The sequence below is a fragment of the Arachis hypogaea genome, chromosome 19 (assembly GCF_003086295.3).
Source record: "Arachis hypogaea cultivar Tifrunner chromosome 19, arahy.Tifrunner.gnm2.J5K5, whole genome shotgun sequence".
Taxonomy (NCBI): domain Eukaryota; kingdom Viridiplantae; phylum Streptophyta; class Magnoliopsida; order Fabales; family Fabaceae; genus Arachis; species Arachis hypogaea.
The window spans coordinates 146281932-146302296 of record NC_092054.1 but is presented as its reverse complement, the minus strand read 5'-3'; the positions used below and the strand labels follow the sequence as shown (position 1 = coordinate 146302296).

General features: G+C 38.0%; 1 non-coding gene across 1 annotated transcript; it reads right to left on the bottom strand.

Moving 5' to 3' along the window:
- Window positions 1-392: 392 nt before the first annotated feature.
- LOC112781268 (small nucleolar RNA R71) lies at window positions 393-498 on the bottom strand. Its single transcript, XR_003192054.1, has one exon. It is a non-coding gene; the product is annotated as a small nucleolar RNA R71 (small nucleolar RNA).
- Between the last annotated feature and the right edge of the window lie 19867 nt (window positions 499-20365).

Genomic DNA, 20365 nt, shown 5'->3' with positions numbered 1-20365 from the left:
AATAAGAATGAGCAACCTAGAAGAGTGCTTGGCTCATACACTGCTCCCAATGCAGATCTCTATGGCAAAAGTATTGTGGTGCATGCCTCCTATAGCTGCAAACAATTTTGAACTGAAGCTTCAGCTAGTCACTCTTGTGCAACAAAATTGCCAGTATCATGGACTTCGTCATGAATACCTAAATCAATTTATTTCTAATTTTCTGCAGATTTGTGATACTATGAAGACCAATGGAGTGAATCCTAAGGTATATAAACTCATGCTCTTTCCATTTGCTGTGAGGAATAGAGCAAAGTTGTGATTAGATTCTCAACCTAAGGAGAGTCTTGATACTTGGGACAAGGTGGTCACTGGATTTCTGACTAAATTTTTCCCACCACAAAAGCTGACTAAACAAAGGGTGGAGGTCCAGACCTTCAGACAGAAAGATGGTGAGACCCTTTATGAAGTTTGGGAGAGATTCAAGCTACTGACTAGGCAATGTCCTCCGGATATATTTTCTAAATGGATTCAGCTGGATATCTTTTATGAGGGCTTATGTGAAATGTCCAAGATATATTTAGATAATTCTGCAGGTCGTTCATTGCACATGAAGAAGACACCAGAGGAGACTATTGAGATTATTGAGTTGGTTGCTAACAACCAATACTTATACTCATCTAACAGGAATCTTGTGAACTCTGGGACTCCTCAGAAGAAAAGTGTCATGGAAGTGGAAGCTTTTGATGCTCTTCTTGCTCAGAACAAAATTTTGTCTCAGTAGATGAATTTACTTACTCAACAATTGAGTCGAATGCAGGTTTCAGCTGTCAACACTCAGACTGCACCTCAAGAGGCCCCTTACGACATGACTGGTAGCTCTTTGCAAGGTGAGAATTATGATTATGCTTAAACTTTTTCTAAACAGGTCAATTACATGGGGAATACTTCTAGAAACCCCAATAATGATCTATACTCTAAGACCTATAATCAGGAGTGGAAAAATCACCCAAATTTTGGGTGGAGAGAGCAATCTCAGAGATCACAGAATTTTAACAATAATTTTCTGGGCGGTTTTCAGGAGAACAATCAGAATAACTGCCAATTTCAGTTTCATCAACAATAACCACCTCAGTAGGCAAATTCTCAACCCCATAAGAACACTGATTGGAAGCATTAATGAATAGTTTTATGCAGGAAACTAGATTTTTAGAAGGCAAATTCTCAGAGACTTCAGAAGGCTTCCAAGGACAAGCAATTTTGTAGATTTTTAGAAGTCTTTAGGAAGCTACAGATCAACATTCCTTTTGCTGAGGCTCTTGAGCAAATGCCTCTCTATGCTAAATTCATGAAAGAACTATTAACCAACAAGAGAAATTGGAAGGAACAAGAGACAGTGGTGTTAACTAAGGAATGTAGTGCTATTATTTAACATAACCTTCCTGAGAAGATGCAGGATCCAGTGCACTGAACACTTTCTATATATATCTGTCTTCATTATCAGCAGTTTTGAATCTCTGATAGATCAATGGTGGTTCAGTCTTACCGCGCACCGCACTCAATTCAATGATCAAGCAAGACGCTTTTCTTTTTCTTTTTTTTTTTTTTACAATTACAAATCAGATCCAATTTTTATATTACAAGGATTACCATATATAACACAACATTTCTCCGCCAATTCCAATAGCTTCCTTCCCTTGCGAGCATCTTCATTTTATATATGACGATTTGTGGACTTCCAGTTGTAGGAAGCTATAGTGCTTTAAGGAGTAGAAGCTGCCCCATCCAAATAAATAAGTGAAAGCGGTTAGTAGTCAAATTATAGTGTATGTATAAGGGGGTACCCCTCCTGAAACCTGGAGCTAGAGGGGCTTTTCTCTATATGCAATGCAGTAATGTTGGTTAAACAAAGACTGATGATAGCGGACGATCATACAGACTCTTTTTCGTCTGCACCGTCTTATCAGTGAAAGGATGCGCACACTCTCTTTCTTAATAGTAGCCGCCCTTTACCTAACTATTGTTATCCACGCATTCTTCCTCACACTCTTATCGATCCAGCCGACATATGCCTGCTCTGACGGAGATGATTCGGTACGACAGTTCAGTGGAGGAACTTTGCCCTTGGGGTCAAGCGCCAGGTGCTGTAGCGAATCGAGTAGCTCTAGAAGCATGCGTACAAGCTCGTTTGCTTCGGAGCGTGCTAGTGCGTATCGCGGAAGGAGCACCGCGGAGCCACTGGGACTGGATGGACTAGAATATTTGAACTCCTAGCCCCTCTAGGAGGCAATGTCCTACTAGATTATATAGGGTCGAAGTGCTCTTTCGATTGAATAGGGATTGACTCTTATTCATTAATTGGAATCATCCAACTGATCAATCCATCTCTATCGAGTTCTTTCTGGGATAAGGTTGCTCATGCATAATGTGCAATTCCTACATCCCCTCCTGTTGTCAAGCTTGCTAAATTTAGGAAGAAAATGGAAAGCTTTGTGATTCCTTGTACCATTGGAGATGTCACTATTCAGAGAGCTTTGTGAGATCTTGGAGATAGCATCAATCTCATGCCACTTTCAATTATGAAAAAGCTACAAATTGAGGAGGTAAAACCCACTCGTATTTCTCTTTAACTTGCTGATCTTTCTATTAAATTTTCTGTGGGGGTTGTTGAGGATTTACTTGTGAAAGTAGAGTCATTTATTTTTCCTGCTGATTTTGTTATATTGGATATAGAATAGGATTGAAAGTCCTCTATTATTCTTGGAAGACCCTTTTTAGCTACAGGTAGAGCTCTGATTGATGTGCAAAAGGGTGAATTAACCCTGAGGATCAATGAAGAACAAGTGGTGCTTAATGTATTTGAAGCCCTCAAACACCCCAATGATTGTGAAGGGTGTATGAGAGTTGATGTTTTTGAACCACTTGTTCAAGAGGTACTAGAAGCTGAGGTATTTGATGATGTTCTGGTTCCTCTCGCTGAGTATGAACTACTTGAAATTGATGATTCACCACCCCAGAAGAACCTGGTGAACACGCCTAAGGTGGAGGAAGAAGTCCCTAAGCTTGAGCTCAAGCCTTTGCATCCTTCTCTAAAATACGTGTTCTTAGGTGAAAATGAGTCATATCCAGTGATTATTAGCTCTTCCTTGAAGCCTGGAGAGGAAGAGGCGCTTATTACAGTGCTCAGGAGCCATAAAACAACTCTTTGGTGGACCATTGATGATTTAAAAGGGATTAGTCCAACCAAGTGTATGCACAAGATTCTTCTTGAAGATGATGCTAAACTGGTTGTGCAACCACAAAGGAGACTCAATCCCACTATAAAAGAGGCGGTCCAAAAAGAGGTAATGAAACTATGGAAAGCCGACATTATATACCCTATTTCTGATAGCCCTTGGGTGAGTCCTGTGCAGGTAGTTCCCAAGAAAGGAGGGATGACAGTGATCAAGAATGAAAAGAATGAGCTAATTCCTACAAGAACCATCACAGGATGGAGAATGTGCGTAGATTACAGGAGGCTCAACACTGCTACAAGAAAGGATCACTTCTCCATACCTTTCATTGATCAGATGCTTGAGAGGTTAGCTGGTCATGCTTTTTATTGTTTTCTAGATGGATATTTTGGATATAACCAAATTGCAATGGACTCTTAAGATCAAGAGAAGACAACATTCACATGTCCTTTTGGAGTATTTGCTTACGGGAGAATGCCTTTTGGACTCTATAATGCTCCAGCAACTTTTCAGAGGTGTATGTTTTCAATTTTTTCTGATATGGTTCAAAAGTTTATTGAGGTATTTATGGATGATTTTTCTATTTTTGGTAATTCTTTTGAATCTTGCCTTAAGCATTTATCTCTGGTCTTGAAACGGTGTCAAGAATCAAACCTTGTTTTAAATTGGAAAAAATGTCATTTTATGGTTACAGAAGGTATTGTTCTTGGACACCGGATTTCAAGCAAGGGGATTGAGGTTGATAGAGCCAAGGTGGAGGTAATTGAAAAATTACCACCACCATCTAATGTTAAGGCAGTCCGAAGTTTCTTGGGTCATGCAGGATTTTATAAAAGATTTATAAAGGATTTTTCTAAAATTGCTAAACCATTGAGCAACCTTTTGGTTGCTGATGTTCCCTTTGTGTTTGATACTGAATGTCTGCATGCTTTTGAAACTCTAAAAGCAAACCTTACCTCTACTCCCATCATAGTTTCTCCTGATTGGGATTTGCCATTTGAATTAATGTGTGATGCTAGTGATTATGCTATAGGAGCTGTTTTAGGACAGAGGCATGGTAAGCTTATACATGTTATTTACTATGCTATTCGTGTGTTAAATGATGCTCAGAAGAATTACACAACTACAGAAAAAGAATGATTAGCTATTGTGTATGCTATTGATAAGTTCAGGTCCTATTTAATTGGTTCTAAGGTTATTGTTTATACTGATCATGCTGCTTTGAAGTACCTTCTAACCAAACAAGATTCTAAACCAAGATTAATGAGATGGGTGCTACTCCTTCAGGAGTTTGATCTTGAGATCAAAGACAGAAAAGGGTCAGAAAATCAAGTAGCTGACCACCTTTCCAGGATTGAACCTGAGGAGAGCGTGCAACTACCCACAGCTATAACTGAGACATTTCCAGATGAGCAACTGTTCACCATTCAGCAGGCTCCATGGTTTGTGGACATCGCAAATTACAAAGCCATGAATTTCATTCCAAAAGAGTACAGTAAACAACAAGTGAAGAAGCTACTGACAGATGCAAAGTACTACTTTTGGGAGGAGCCATACCTTTTCAAAAGATGCTCAGATGGTATAATTCGGAGATGTGTCCCAGATAAGAAAACACAGTAGATTCTTTGGCACTGTTATGGATCTGATTATGGAGGCCACTTTGGTGGTGAAAAGACAGCTACAAAGGTCCTTCAGAGCAGTTTTTACTGACCGACTCTCTTCTGGGACTCAAGAGCATTTGTGAAGAACTGTAACAGATGTGAAAGAACCAAGACTCTCCCTACCAACCATGAGATGCCACAGCAGGGGATTCTTGAGATTGAGTTGTTTGATGTGTGGGGTATTGACTTCAAGAGACCCTTTCCACCCTCATATTCTAACAACTATATCTTGGTGGCAGTTGATTATGTGTCCAAGTGGGTAGAAGCTGTGGCTCTACCACCAATGATGCCAAAGTGGTGATGAGCTTTCTTCAGAGATATATTTTCAGCCGGTTTGGTGTCCCAAGGACACTCATTAGTGATGGTGGATGTCACTTCTGTAATAGACAGCTGGACTCACTTCTGCAGAGGTATGTAGTCTGTCATAAAGTGGCAACCCCTTATCATCCTCAGACAAGTGGACAGGTTGAGGTTTCTAATAGAGAACTCAAGAGGATTCTAGAGAAGACCGTCAGTACCTCAAGGGAGGACTGGTCTAGCAAGCTTGATGATGCTCTCTGGGCGTACCGGATAGCTTACAAGACTCCTATTGGCATGTCTCCTTATCAGTTGGTCTATGGTAAGGCATGTCACTTGCTCGTTGAGCTGGAGCATAGAGCTTATTGGGCAATCAAATTTCTGAACTTTGATGCTCAAGCTGCAGGAATAAAGAGAATGCTTTAGTTGAATGAGCTTGATGGATTCAGATATTCTACCTATGAGAATGCCAAGCTCTATACGGAGAGAACTAAGATATGGCATGGCAAGAAGATTGCCATCAGAGTCTTTGAGCCAGGTCAGCGGGTGCTTCTGTTCAATTCAAGGCTCAAACTCTTTCCCGGAAAGCTGAAATCTTGGTGGTCCAGACCGTTTGTGGTAACCAGGGCGTCACCGTATGGTCATGTAGAAATTCAGGAAGAGAATTCTGATAGAAAGTTTACAGTGAATGGCCAGAGGTTGAACCACTATCTTGGAGGCGAGATTGATCGCCAAAGGTCCGCTCATCTGCTGAACTACCAGAACTGACTGTCAAGCTAGTGACATTAAAGAAGCGCTTGTCGAGAGGCAACTCGATGTTTTCGTATCCTTTAGTTTGAATTCTATTGTTTCGATTTTGTTATTTATTTGATTTTATTTGAATTCTACTATTTTTCCTTTGTTTTACGTGTGTTTTGGTCATGCAGAATATTAAGAACAGAAACTGGTACACTTAGAAGAATTTTTGACCACCCTGGAGACGTTTAATTCGGATTGGGATGGGTGGCGCCAAACTTGGGATTTCCAAGTTTGGTGCCACGTAAAACACACAAAGTGAAGGTTTGGTCCTGGAGGGTTGGCGCCAGACTTCAGCTTTTCCAAGTCTGGCGCCACAAACGACATATAAAGTGGAAGCAATTGAGGAAGAGGGTGGCGCCAAACTCCAGCTTTTCCAAGTTTGGAGCTACCATAAGAGATCACAAGGCGTATTCTTTCTGCCAGGGGGGCACCAAACTTGGCCCCCTGGCGTTTGACTTGGGAATAAAAAAAAAGAGAGTGTGGCACCAAACTTGGGCTGCACCAAGTTTGGCGCCAGGGAGAGGTAATGCCTTTCGGGACTTACAGTGCCAAACTCCAAAGTTTTCAAGTTTGGCGCCAGCTTATGTACTTTGGCCAATTCCTTATGCATTCCCCTATGATCCCTACCAAACACATGGCATATATTTCCTGATCTTATCCCTTCTTACCTTTCCTAAATATTGCTTCCCTTCTTCACTTCTCAATAAGCCTACCCCACCATCCATTCCCAAGCCCTTGCCACACTCCCTTCTCCCTTCCCCACACTACCCCATGCCCCCTTCCAGCCCTGCACCCTGCCCCTTTTTCCTTCCCAACAATTAGCCTTGACCAACAATCCACACCCGTGACCCCCCTCACCCCACTCACTATATATAGCCCTCCCTACTCCCTTCAATCCACAGATAACAAACCCCCTTCAGCAACACATCCCAACCCCCACTCCCAACATCCCCAAGCCAGCCCCCCTTCCTCTTTATATACTACCCCTTTCTCTCTATCCCTTTCAACATAACCCCATTCCCAACTTCCCAAGGCCAACCTCCAACCCCTTCGTCCCTGCCTCCCTCTTCTATCTATCCCCTCCCCTTCTTTTCTTTTTTCTGTATTATTCAGTACAAAAAAAAAGACAATCAGAAAAGAAAACTTTTAGCATCAATTGTTATTTTCTACTTTTCTTTTTCACTCTCTTATTTCACTTTCTTCTTCCCCTTTGTATTTCTCTAATTTGCTCGGGGATGAGCAAAAGTTTTAAGTTTGGTGTTGTCACTTTGCTGGTTTTCTTCTATTATTTTCATGGCACCAAAGACTACCTAACCCTTTAAAAAGAGAAAAGAAAAGGAACCGGCCACCGGTTCTCATGATGCACGAAGATTTCGCTCTAAATTGCATGAAGAGCATTTTTATGAGGTTACTAGCAAGAGGCCTGTACTACCGGAAGTGCGATTTGCACTCCAACTGGATGAATATCCGGAAATTCAGTACCAAATTCAGAGACGAGGATGGCAGTTCTTGTGTAATTCGCATACAGAGGTCGGACAGTTGATGATTCAGAAATTTTATGGGAATCTATGGATCACATACAAGGATGTTTCTGGAGTTAATGAAAGGAATCACATAAGTTATATGAGAGGAAGAATCATTGATTTTAGTCCAGAGACTATCCGACAGACCCTCCGTTTACCATAGAATGCGCCCACACTTCGATGCTACACTGAGAGGGTAAACAAAGATCAGCAATTGGAAGAAGTGCTCGTTGATATTTGCATTCCAGAGACCCAGTGGAGGTTGGGCGCAAAGGGGAAGCCGTGCCATCTCAAGAGCAGTGACCTGACTCCTGTTGCTAGGGGATGGCTAGATTTTTTCCGGAGATCTATCATGCCCACTAGCAACCGGTCTGAGTGCACTGTGGACCAGGCCATTATGATTCACTACATTATGATAGGACATATAGTGGAAGTGGAGGACGTTATTGCTCAGCAATTCTATCACGTTGCCTCCAACATTGTTAAGAATGCTAGGTTAGGCTTCCCACATCTCATCTACCGTCTCTGTAAGGCCGCTAGGGTGAAGATAGAGAATGACTTCCCTATTTCAGTCGAGAGACCTATCACAAAGAAGACTATGGAACTGGTTAGAGAATATGATGAACAAACTTTTGTGTGGTCTAGAATTCCACTAATGAATTCTCGTTGTAAAGTATAGTTTCTAAATCAAACAATATTCCTTTCATACAAAAATTTAGGTTGTCACATGTACAAACCCCAAATAAGAATTAACCGAAGTATTTGAACTCCGGGTCGTCTCACGAAGAATTGCAATGAAGTGATCAATTATTGGCTATGAAAATGCAAGGGGGGTTTGATTTGATAAGAGGACAAGAGAATAAATGACAAGAAAAATAAAGAGAGAAATTAAAGAAAGCAATTAATAAAGAGAGACATTCATGGCAAAGATTGAGATCATAGGCTTTCTATCCTAGTCATGCAATGATTAATTCATCTTATTTAGTCAACTCCAACAAATAGGGAGAAAGTCAAATAAGACTAATCAATCATACCACAATAATAACAAGAATTTATCTTATTACGTCATCTCCAACATTGGAAGAAGGTATCATATTATCTTCCATGAGAGAAAGTCTAATAAGACTAGCTAATCTCAATCCAAAAGTCCTAATCAACTTACTAATTAAATTAGTAAAAGATTAGCGCCAATGGAAACAATATTAGCTAACAACTCTAGATTACCAACATGAGTTGGGTTTTCATGACTCAAGATTGCCCAATTACTCTCTCCAAGCCAAGAATGCTCAAAATCTACTCTAAAGCCCAACCAAGCATTTTGTCAAACACTTGGTGGGTACAAAGGGAAAGCATGGTAAATGAGCAAGAATAGTAAATCTACCAACTACAAATTGCAAGGAAACAAGATCAACAATTCAAATCAACAATAAAGAAACATCAAACATTAAATTTCATTAAAGAAAAGATCCAAATCCAACAAAGGGCTCATGAACATAAAAAGAGACATAAAAGTAAAATTGACAAGAGAACTAAGAAGAATAGAGTAGTAGCAATAATAAATTAAAAGGAGAAACTAAATCAAAACAAGAATTAAAAGTTGGATTTAAGAAAATTAAACCTAAACTACCCAAAATTCTAGAGAGAGGAGAGAGTCTCTCTCTCTAGAATTCTAACCCTAAAACATGATGAAAACTAAACTATGACTCCTTCTTATTCTCCCTTCAATCCTTGGGTTCAATAGTATCAGAAATGGGTTAGATTGGGCCCAAAATGAGCTGCAAAATCCCTAGGGGCGATTTCATTAAAGTGGACCCACGGGCAGAATCGGCGCGCACGCGTACATGGCGCGTGCGCGCCCCTGAACGTGAAGCAACATATAGAAAATTTTATATCATTTTGAAGCCCTAGATGTTAAATTTTCAACGCAACTAGAACCGCCTCATTTGGACCTCTGTAGCTCAAGTTATGGTCGATTGAGTGCGAAGAGGTCAGGCTTGACAGCTTTACGGTTCCTTCATTTCTTCATGAGTTCTCCCACTTTGCATGCTTTTCTCCTCACTTCTTCCATCCAATACTTGCCTTCTAAACCTAAAATCACTCAACAAACACATCAAGGTATCGAATGGAATTAAAGTGAATTAAAATCACCAATTTTAGGGCCTAAAAAGCATGTTTTCACATTTAAGTACAAATCAAGGGAGAATTACAAAACCATGCTATTTCATTGAATAAATGTGAGAAAAGTTGATAAAATCCCCCAAATTAAGCACAAGATAAACCACAAAATTGGGGTTTATCATAATACTAGAGGCTCCCCAGAATAGAACAAGCTGAAGAAGAAGCTCAGCAGGATCAGCCACCACTACCTCAGGGACTCTACTTCCCACCTCAAGAATATTGGCAACAGCTCACCTCCTCCAATGAGCAGATGAGGATCACATAGGACACCCGTTGGCAATAGTACACTGCATCTATTGAGGAGATGAGGGCAACACAGAACAGCTGTTGGGAGCATCTCACCACCACCCTTGATGAGATGAGAGCTGCTCAGGACTTTCAGCGCCAAGAGATATATCAGTTGAGACAAGATTATAGTCACTTGAGAGGACCATACGGAGCATAGCCTGATGAGAGAGATCCCCACTAGGGAGGTTGAGGTGGTCTAGTTCCTTTCACTTTCTATACTATTTTGCCAATTTTCTGTTAGGTTCCTATCTTTTGCTGTTTTGTTTTCGTTATTGCATGATTATTTGTTATTTTAATTCCTAGGTTCTAGTTTAATTTGCTATTTTTATTTTGTTATTTGATTTTAATTCTGAAAGGTGTCTCATGTATTGTTCACTGAGCTTGAATTCAAAAGAAAAGGAAGAAGAAAAATATGTATTGCATGAGAAAAAGAGTTTATAACAAAGAATAGTCTTAATTACTTAAATGTGGTGGTATTCTTTGTGATTCTGAATGCATGACATGAACTGTGTATATTTGAATTTGAATCAAGGGATTTGATGTATAAGGAAAAGGAATTTAGAGAACTATTATGAATTCTCTAAAGTTAGTGAGAGCTTAATCCTTGAAGCAACAGAAACAGCATAAAAAAAATTTAAAGAGAAAGGTCCAAGGCTCTGAGCATCAATGACTAGGGAGGTCAGACATGATTAAAAGCTCAAAGAGTTGTTTCCCTAGTCATATGCTTGTGGTGTGAATGTGTCAAGTAAGCCTTGAGACAGAACACTAAGAGTCGAGATCAATTGCAATTAACAGAGTATGCCAAAGGCTTTGAGCACCATTGTCTAGGAGCAATGATAAACCTCAATTTTTTGGTTTATGTTGTGTTGAATTTAGGAGATTTTATCAACTTATCTCACACTTATTCACTAAAATAGCATGGTTTTGTAAACTCTTCCTAATTTGTGCTTAAGAGTAAAAACATGCTTTTTAGGCCTTAAAATTGTTAAATTTAATTCACTTTAATTCCATTCGATGCCTTAATATGTTTGTTTGAGTGATTTAAGGTTTTGAAGGCAAGAATGGCTTGAAAGAAATGAAAGAAAAGCATGCAAAGTGGGAGAACTCATGAAGAAATGAAGGAATTGTTAAACTGTCAATCCTGACCTCTTTGTACTAAATCGATCATAACTTGAGCTACAGAGATACAAATGAGACGGTTTTAGTTGCATTAAAAAGCTAACATCCGGGGCTTCAAAATAATATGCAATTTGTTATAGTTGCTATGCAGTTAGATGATGCGTACACGTCGCCCATGCGTGCGCATCGTAGGATCAGTGTGACCCACTTAAAGGCAACACGTGACCAGCGATTTTTGAAGTATTTTGGGCCCAATCCAACCCTTTTCTGATGCTATTGAACCAGGAATTGAAGGGGGAATAAACCAAGTAGTCATAGTATAGTTTTCATCATATTTTAGGTTAGAATTCTAGAGTGAGAAGCTCTCCGTTCTCTCTGAATTTAGGGTAGTTTAAGTCAAATTTTCTTAGATCCAACTTTTAATTCTTGTTTTTAGTTCAATTCTCCTTATATTTTATTGTTCTATTGTCTCAATCTTCTTAGCCTTCCTTGTTAATTTTCTTATTTTGCCATTTTTACTTTCATGAACCCTTGTTGGATTTTTATTTTCTTTTAATGCAATTTTATGTTTCCATGTCTTTTTTATGTTTATCTTAATTGCTATTGATGATATCTTTCTTATGTTAGTTATAGCTTTTAATAATTTTTGCATTTTGTGATGTTTACTCTTAGTGCACTCTAGGTGTTTGATAAAATGTTTTCACTAGTTATAGAGTAGTTTTCTATAGTCTTGGCCTAGGCTAAGGGAATTGGGTGACCTTGAGTCATTGGGTCTCATTGAATTGGTGATTTGAGAACCCTTGGTGGTCAATTTGATACCCATTAACACTAGCCTACTACTAAGTTAATTAGTATCTAGGTTGAGACTTATGAGTTGATGTTGATCAAGCCTATTTGACTTACTTCAAGCATAGAAGTAGACTTGATGGGTTGGTCCCTTATAATTATCAATATATGGTTGTTAGACAAGGATGATGATCTCAATTTCCATGCCTTAGCCAAAAGTTCCTTTCCCTTTCCTTTATTAGTTAATTGTCATTTACTTTCTTGTTATTTACTTTTCTTTCCAATCAACAAATCAAACCCCCTTGTTTTTTCATAGCCAATAATTGATCACTTCATTGCAATTCCTTGTGAGACGACCCGAGATTTAAATACTTCGGTTTATTTTTATTAGGGTTTGTACTTGTGACAACCAATATTAAAACTTTGATTGAGTGTTGTTTGTTGGTTGAGAACTATACTAGCAACGGAATTATCTTGTGTGAAATTCCTAACCGATGAGAATAGTCTTTCAAGTTTTTGGCGCCGTTGCCGGGGAATTACAATGGTGTTACATTATTGGCTATGGTGAATATGTCCATATTATGAATATCTTGATTTTTGGTTATTTATTCGTTTTGCTAGTAGTTAGGAGTTTGTTTTCTTCATTTCTTATTTTTGTTTTCTCTTTTCACTATGAATTCTCACCCTTTTGGCTATGAGTGTGGTTACAACTATGTTGTAGGAGATGGAAACTACAATGACAACATGCATCAAGGATGGAACAATAAAAGATGGGAGGAGCCTTAAGGAATTGATCAACCTTCTTGGCAACAACCTTCCCAAATGTGCTATGAGTAAGAGCCATTCCATGATGCATACCAATCCAATGACTATGGTGGACCTCCTTGTGATTATCAACAACCACCACCATATGCTTATGAACCCCCTCCTCAATATAGTCCTTAACCACCATACTCACAAGTCCCATACCACCAAACACCTCCATATGACCCTAACCCATATCCACCATACCAACCACCTTATGAGCATGCTTAGAACCACCACAATTCCAACTCCAATACCCTTAAGAACCACCACCTCCATACTATTACCAAGATAAACCACCTCCCATGTATGAGAACTTTCAACCACAAGATGAATTTTTCTTTCCACCACAACCCTCCATGGAAGAACACCCATATCCATCCATCCAAGAGCAATATGATCCTACTCATACTAGTCAAGCGGAACAAGAGCCAAGGGATCGTCTCAAGGAAGCAATAGATCAGCTTCAAGCAATCATCCGTCAAAAGTAGCAAAAGAAAGCCCAAAGGATGAATGAAGCTATTGAGGCTAACCTTGCCAAAATTAAAGCCAACTTGGACTCATGGGATTCATACCGTAGACAAAGCATCTACACGGATGAATGTGATAAATCAACCGAAGAGTGGAGCATGAAGAAGATTTTAGAATCCTAACATGAGGACAAGGAGATGGGGTATGTCTTGCAACAAGTGGAGGAGGAAGAGATCGTTGAAGAAGAAGAAGTGGTTGAAGACCTAGGCGAAGTTGAACAAGAGGTGGATTCCAAGCTTGAGAACACTCCCACACCAAGTAATGTTGTTGATGATTTTGTGGAAGTTGTTGAACATTCTTCCATTAAGCACGAATTCGATGTTGAGAAGGATAACTTACAACCTCCTAAGCATATTATGGAAGATGGAATATTAGAAGAGGTTGAGCAAGCGACAAGTTATACCGTTGAAGATAATTCCACACCAACCAATGTGCTAATTGAGATTGTTGAACCTTCCTCATTGTGTTGTGAAATTGATGTTGAGGAGGCTAGAGCACAACCTCCAACACATGACTTGAGCAATGAGGAATGTATAAAAGAAGTTGGTAAACAAGGAATTGAAATTGAGGAAGCTTGTCAAGAGGTGGATGTCATCCAAGAAGAGCACAAGGGAGTGAAAATTGCCTTGCTCAAGTTGTTTGAGACCTCTCTTCCTGAGTCACCATCCAACATAACATTCAAGTAGGTAAAATTCTTATCCCTAAGCTTTACTTTCTCACTTGGATACGGTTTGCTTGAGACAGATAGGCAACTTAGAGTTCTTTGTGGATTGAAGAGTAAGAGAGAATTGTGTAGTGGTTGGAAAAATGATGTTAGACTCATTAAGATTGAACCCTCAAGGCATAGGTCCCATGGTTGGAAGAGTGCTAAATTGTATGGGTCTAGGAGGAGAATTTGGTGCTCTAATGAGAATTCTATGTGCCTACCACCCAAATGGAACAATGATGATCAATTAGAAGATGGGTGTGAAAATAAGATATGGGATTCCGGATCACAACATGAAGTCCAATTTTGGGAGCTCATATCTTGTGAAGAACTTCACCCAAACTTGGTGAAGTCGGTTGGAAATTCTGACAACCGTTTGAGGAACAAAAATTCTTGGATGTTCAAGGATGAGTACAAGCATAAACCACCTTGACAATGAGCCTCCCAGTTGTCCAACTTAAGGACAATAAATAAAAGTGCTAGGTGGGAGACACTCCACCATGGTAAACTCTTTCCATTCTCTTGTAAATATAATCAATGGATGAATTGAGTTGCCATTGTAGGTAGTTTTTCTTATTTTCTATACTCTTGTACATATTGCTTTGATTTCTAGGTTTCTTGTTAGATTCATGTTTTGATTAGAATAGTTGTTTTGAATTGCATTTTGCTTGAAGTGCAAGCTTTGTTTGCTTTGTCTTTGAAAATTTTTCAAAAACTAAAAGATTTTTGTTGAATTTAAATTTTGGTTGCTTTAGAATGTATATAGGTTAGGAGAGTGTTTAATTCAATTTTTATGCTTTCTTTGAAAATAAAAAATAAAAAAAAAGTAAAAAATAAAAAAAAAGTGACACCCACGCGTGCGCGTGGCCGACGCGCACGCTTCACGCTAATGCTGCTGCTGCATAGGCCAAAAACCAGAGAGTTGTGCTGGTGGGGTGCCAAAACTGTGCGTCTAGCACAAATTCCACCCCACGCGTATGCATCATCTCCATTTTTCCCCTGTCACGGGTACGCGTGACCCACGCATACGCGTGACCCCCTGCCCTGTTCACACACCTTTCTTTTCTTCTCTTCTTTCCATTTCTTTTCTTCTTCTCTCTTCTTTTCTTTTATTTCCCTCCTCCAACCATCTCCCACCACTATTATTTACCATCCACAATCTTCTCCTTTAGTTAGTTAGTTACTTCAATCTTCTGTTTTTGTGCTAAGTGTTGGATTATTGATTTAATTTGCTGATTTTGATGTTAATTGCTGCTGATTACCCATGAGATGCTATCCTAACATCATTTTTGTTAATATTCATTGTTGGAATCCTTTATTGAGGTTATAATTTGTTACTTGGTTTTGAGTTCTTCATGCTTAATTTTGTGCATACCAAGTGCATGAAAATTGCCTTTTCAAGCATTCTAAATCTTTTGAATTGCATGTTGTAGCTAGCCAACATGTGATTGGAACTCTTTACTTTGACTAGGCAATTTCTTGATATTGGATGTTGTGTATTTATCTCAATGCATTGTGTTGCTTGATCATATGCATCCATATGTTATGCTTATGCCTTAAGGACATGTTGACCCTCAATTGTTCAACTATATGCTCTACACATACGTGAAACTAGTCATTTTGGCATAATGCTCCAACTGTGAATTTGGATTGTAAGCTCACCTAGTGACATCTTTTTGAAATTGTCAAGCTATATAGACCTTGCTTGCTATGTGATTGATTTCACCTCTAGTCTCTTTTACTACTTTGCATAGCAACTATGTGTCCTACTTTATGTCTACTAGGTGATGGGAACCAAAATTTAAAGTGTGTCATTGGTTGATGTGTGATTTTCATTGTTCCTTTATCATTAAAGTCTCCTTGCACATCAACCAATGTCCGTTCATCTTCCATTTCACAATTGTTTGATTATCGATTGAATGCTTTCATGCTTCTTTATGACTTGTTTGTTGGTCTTAACTTACAAGTTTCCTTTGAAGCATCTCAAGCACACTAGAATGAGTAAAGTGCATGTTCCTTTTGTGTAACTGTGACATAGCTTTTTATGTTAGTGTGTGTGTTCTAAATCGCGCACAACTTAGAATGCACACTTACTTTTATCCATGTCACACATTGGGTCACTCACTTCATTTTAGTGATTATTACCTCATTCCAATAATATATGCTTCCGCGCTTTTGCATTCACTTGTTTTCTTACCTGGTTTTCTATTTTTCATGGAGGATGCACCATAAGCAACAAGGGAAGTGGAAGAAAGAACATGCAGCAACCGGTTGATCCACCAGCTGAAGGTGGAAATCCAGAAAGTCACCATAACCCGCCCACTCCTTGCTCATCTTTGAATGCACCGAGTACGGTGCAATTTTTAAGTGTGGAGAGGTTGATGACCGACCTCCATGAGTAACAACTTCCCTTTCCAAAACCAATTCTTAATTTTATTTGTTAGATAGTTGTTGCATTACATGATAGATTGCATGTTAGTTAGAATTTGTACATATTCTGCCACTTTCTTCTTATTAGGACTACTTGGTTAGAGTGATGATTTCTTTTCCAAGAAACTGTTTTAGGGCACCCTACCAATTTAAAATTTTTTATGTGTTAAACTTGCTTGAAGGAATTAATTTTGGAACATGGTTTTTGAGCTAAGATCACATAAGAATGTGAGTTTTGAGCCTAATTGTGTGGTTACATCATATAACCACTATTTTCCATTCTTGTGTGTATTATTCTCTTTCTATGATTGTAATCCTTGATTTGTTTGATTCTTTATGTCCATTATTTCGTGTATGAATGCATTTATATGATTGAGGCCCTTATTTCAAATAGCTCACTTACCCAAATGGCCTTACCCTTTTGTCCACCTTTGTTAGCTAATTTTGAGCCTATGCTAAACCCCTCTTGTTCTTAATTTTAGCACATCACTACCCTTAAGTGAAAAATAATAAATGTCCTTAATTTGGATCTTTGATTAACTTAGGCTAGTGAGAGTGTTTATCATTCAAGTTTGGGAAAATTGGGAACATTGGGTGAGAAAAAAGTGTGTTTTTATATTTTTGTTGAAGATCTTGAGAATTGGGTACATACTCATGCATTAAATATGTAAAATCATATGCATTGATACGTTTGTATATACTTTAGTGAAAAAAATGATAAAGAAAAATAAAAAGAAAAAATATATATATAAAAGAAAAAGAAAAAGAGAAAAAAAAGTAATAAAAAGGGGACAAAAATGCCCCAAAGCAAAGTAATAATAACAATGCATATGGAATGTGAATTAAAGAGAATGCATGAGTATGTGAAAAAAGTGAAAATTATGGGTAGCTATATATTGTATTAGGATTGTATAGGTTGTTATGTGTATGATTTGGGTGAGAGCTTAGGTTAATCAAGGATTCAAATTTCAAGCTCACTTGGCCATATGCATCCCTAACTTTACCCTAGCCCCATTACAACCTAAAGATAAGTCCTCATGATAAGTGTATGCATGCATTGAATAACTGTTGATTGTTAGATGAAAAATAAATCATGCAAAGCATGATTAGAAGAGAATTGAGTGAATCAACCCTATACACTTGAGCGACTAGAGCGGATACACTTCCGGTAAGGGTTCGATGCTCAATTCTTTGTTCCCTGCTTTCACGAGCTTCCTTCTTGCAAGTCTACTTATACTTTATTTTGAGATTTGAATTGGTAGAATTCATGAATCATAATGCTATGTGAGCCCTACATGCTTATATATGTTCTTGGAGATTGATTTGTTTTTAACCAAGTAGGTAGAAGCATTTTGCATTTAGTTGCATTCATCTAGATAGATTGCATTAAATAAATGTTCATACCCCCTTTTCTTGTCATTCTTTATTCTTAGCATGAGGACATGCTTGGTTTAAGTGTGGGGATGTTTGATAAACCCCAATTTTGTGGTTTATCTTGTGTTGAATTTAGGAAATTTTATCAACTTATCCCACACTTATTCACTAAAATAGCATGGTTTTGTAAACTCATCCCTAATTTGTGCTTAAGAGTGAAAACATGCTTTTTAGGCCTTAAAATTGTTAAATTTAATTCAATTTAATTCCATTCGATGCCTTGATATGTTTGTTTGAGTGATTTAAGGTTTTGAAGGCAAGAATGGCTTGAAAGAAATGGAAGAAAAGCAAGCAAAGTGGGAGAACTCATGAAGAAATGAAGGAATTGCTAAGCTGTCAATCCTAACTTCTTTGTACTAAATCGATAATAACTTGAGCTATAGAGATCCAAATGAGGCGGTTTTAGTTGCGTTGGAAAGCTAACATCCGGGGCTTTAGAATGATATGCAATTTTCCATAGTTGCCTTGGAGTTAGGTGATGCGTACGCGTGGCCCATGCGTGCACTTCACAGGATCAGCGTGACCCACTTAAAGGCAACACGTGACCAGCGATTTCTGAAGCATTTTGGGCCCAATCCAACCCATTTCTGATGCTATTGAACCAGGAATTTAAGGGAAAATGAACCAAGTAGTCATAGTATAGTTTTTATCATGTTTTAGGTTAGAATTCTAGAGAGAAAAGCTATCCCTTTTCTCTAGAATTTAGTGTAGGTCAAATTTTCTTAGATCCAACTTTTAATTCTTGTTTTTAGTTCAATTCTCCTTATATTTTATTGTTCTATTATCTCAATCTTCTTAGATTTTCTTGTTAATTTTCTTATTTTGCCATTTTTACTTTCATAAATCCTTGTTGGATTTTTATTTTCTTTTAATACAATTTTATGTTTCCATGTCTTTTTTATGTTTATCTTAATTGCTATTGATGATTTCTTGCTTATGTTAGTTATAGCTTTTAATAATTCTTGCATTTTGTGATGTTTACTCTTATTGCACTCTAAGTGTTTGATAAAATGTTTTCACTAGTTATAGAGTAGTTTTCTATGCTCTTGGCCTTGGCTAAGAGAATTGGGTGACCTTGAGTCATTAGGTCTCATTGAATTGGTGATTTGAGAACCCTTAGTGGTCAATTTGATACCCATTAACACTAGCTTTCTACTAAGTTAATTAGTAGCTAGGTTGAGACTTATGAGTTGATGTTGATCAAGCCTATTTGACTTACTTCAAGCATAGAAGTAGACTTGATGGGTTGGTCCCTCATAATTATCAATATATGGTTGTTAGACAAGGATGGTGATCTTAATTTCCATGCCTTAGCCAAAAGTTCCTTTCCCTTTCCTTTATTAGTTAATTGTCATTTACTTTCTTGTTATTTACTTTTCTTTCCAATCAACAAATCAAACCCCCTTGTTTCTTCATAGCCAATAATTGATCACTTCATTGCAATTCCTTGTGAGACGACCCAAGGTTTAAATACTTCGGTTTATTTTTATTGGGGTTTGTACTTGTGACAACCAATATTAAAACTTTGATTGAGTGTTGTTTATTGGTTGGGAACTATACTAGTAACAGAATTATTTTGTGTGAAATTCCTAACTGACGAGAATACTCTTTCAAGTTTCTTAAAGAAAAATCAGAGCTTACAGAGAGTCCCCCAGTTAAGTGCTTGTGGTGTTTTTGTGTCAAATAAAGCTTGAAACAAAATATTTAACGGCTAGGCTCAAGGTGCAAAGCACCAAAGAAAAGAGAATTAAAGGATATCTGCTGTGTTCAAGGATTAAACTAAAGTATAAAGATTAGAGAATTCATAATATTATCCGGATTCTAACTCCGAATGACAATGACATTCCTCTGATTCAAAGGAGAGTGAGATGCCAAAACTATTCAGTATTGCAATAGGGAAATGACAGAGGAAAATTGTCGGTAAAGATTTTCACAAAAATTATCGCGTTGCAAGTATAGTTCTAAACAAACAAATTATCCTCGGTCAATGTTTAAATTGTTTGTCACTTAAGCAAACCCAATAAAATTAACCGAAGTATTTAAACCTCGGGTCGTCTCTCAACGAATTGCAGGGAAATATGTTTATTATTGGTTATGGGAAAGTATATTTTTGGGGGTTTTTGAAATAAGGAACAAGAAAATATAGATTGCAAGAAAAATAAACTAATAACTAAGAAAGCTCTTAGCAAGGATTGAGAATTAGAAGTTCTATCCTTATTATCCTCATCAATTGTGATGGTAAATGTGAATTGCCTTCACTTAACAAGAAAATTGTTTTCAAGCTCAGTGATTATCATTGCCTTATGAATCTTTTAAAAACCAATAGGTAATTGTGCAAAACCTTTTCAAAGAAACAATGTTCAATCTTTCAAAAATCCGAAACCTTTCCTTTCTTATAAGAAAATCTCAATCAGTAACCAACCACGCAATCAAACAACACAGTCATTAATTCAGCACCAAAGTTCATTCTCAAATGTAGCACGCCAGGACAAACACAGGCAAGACAGACAAGGAAAGCACAAGTAGGTAGCAGTTACAGCAAATAGTTTAAGTAGTAGTTAAAAACAGTTTAGAAATTAGGCAAACCAAAACAAGTTC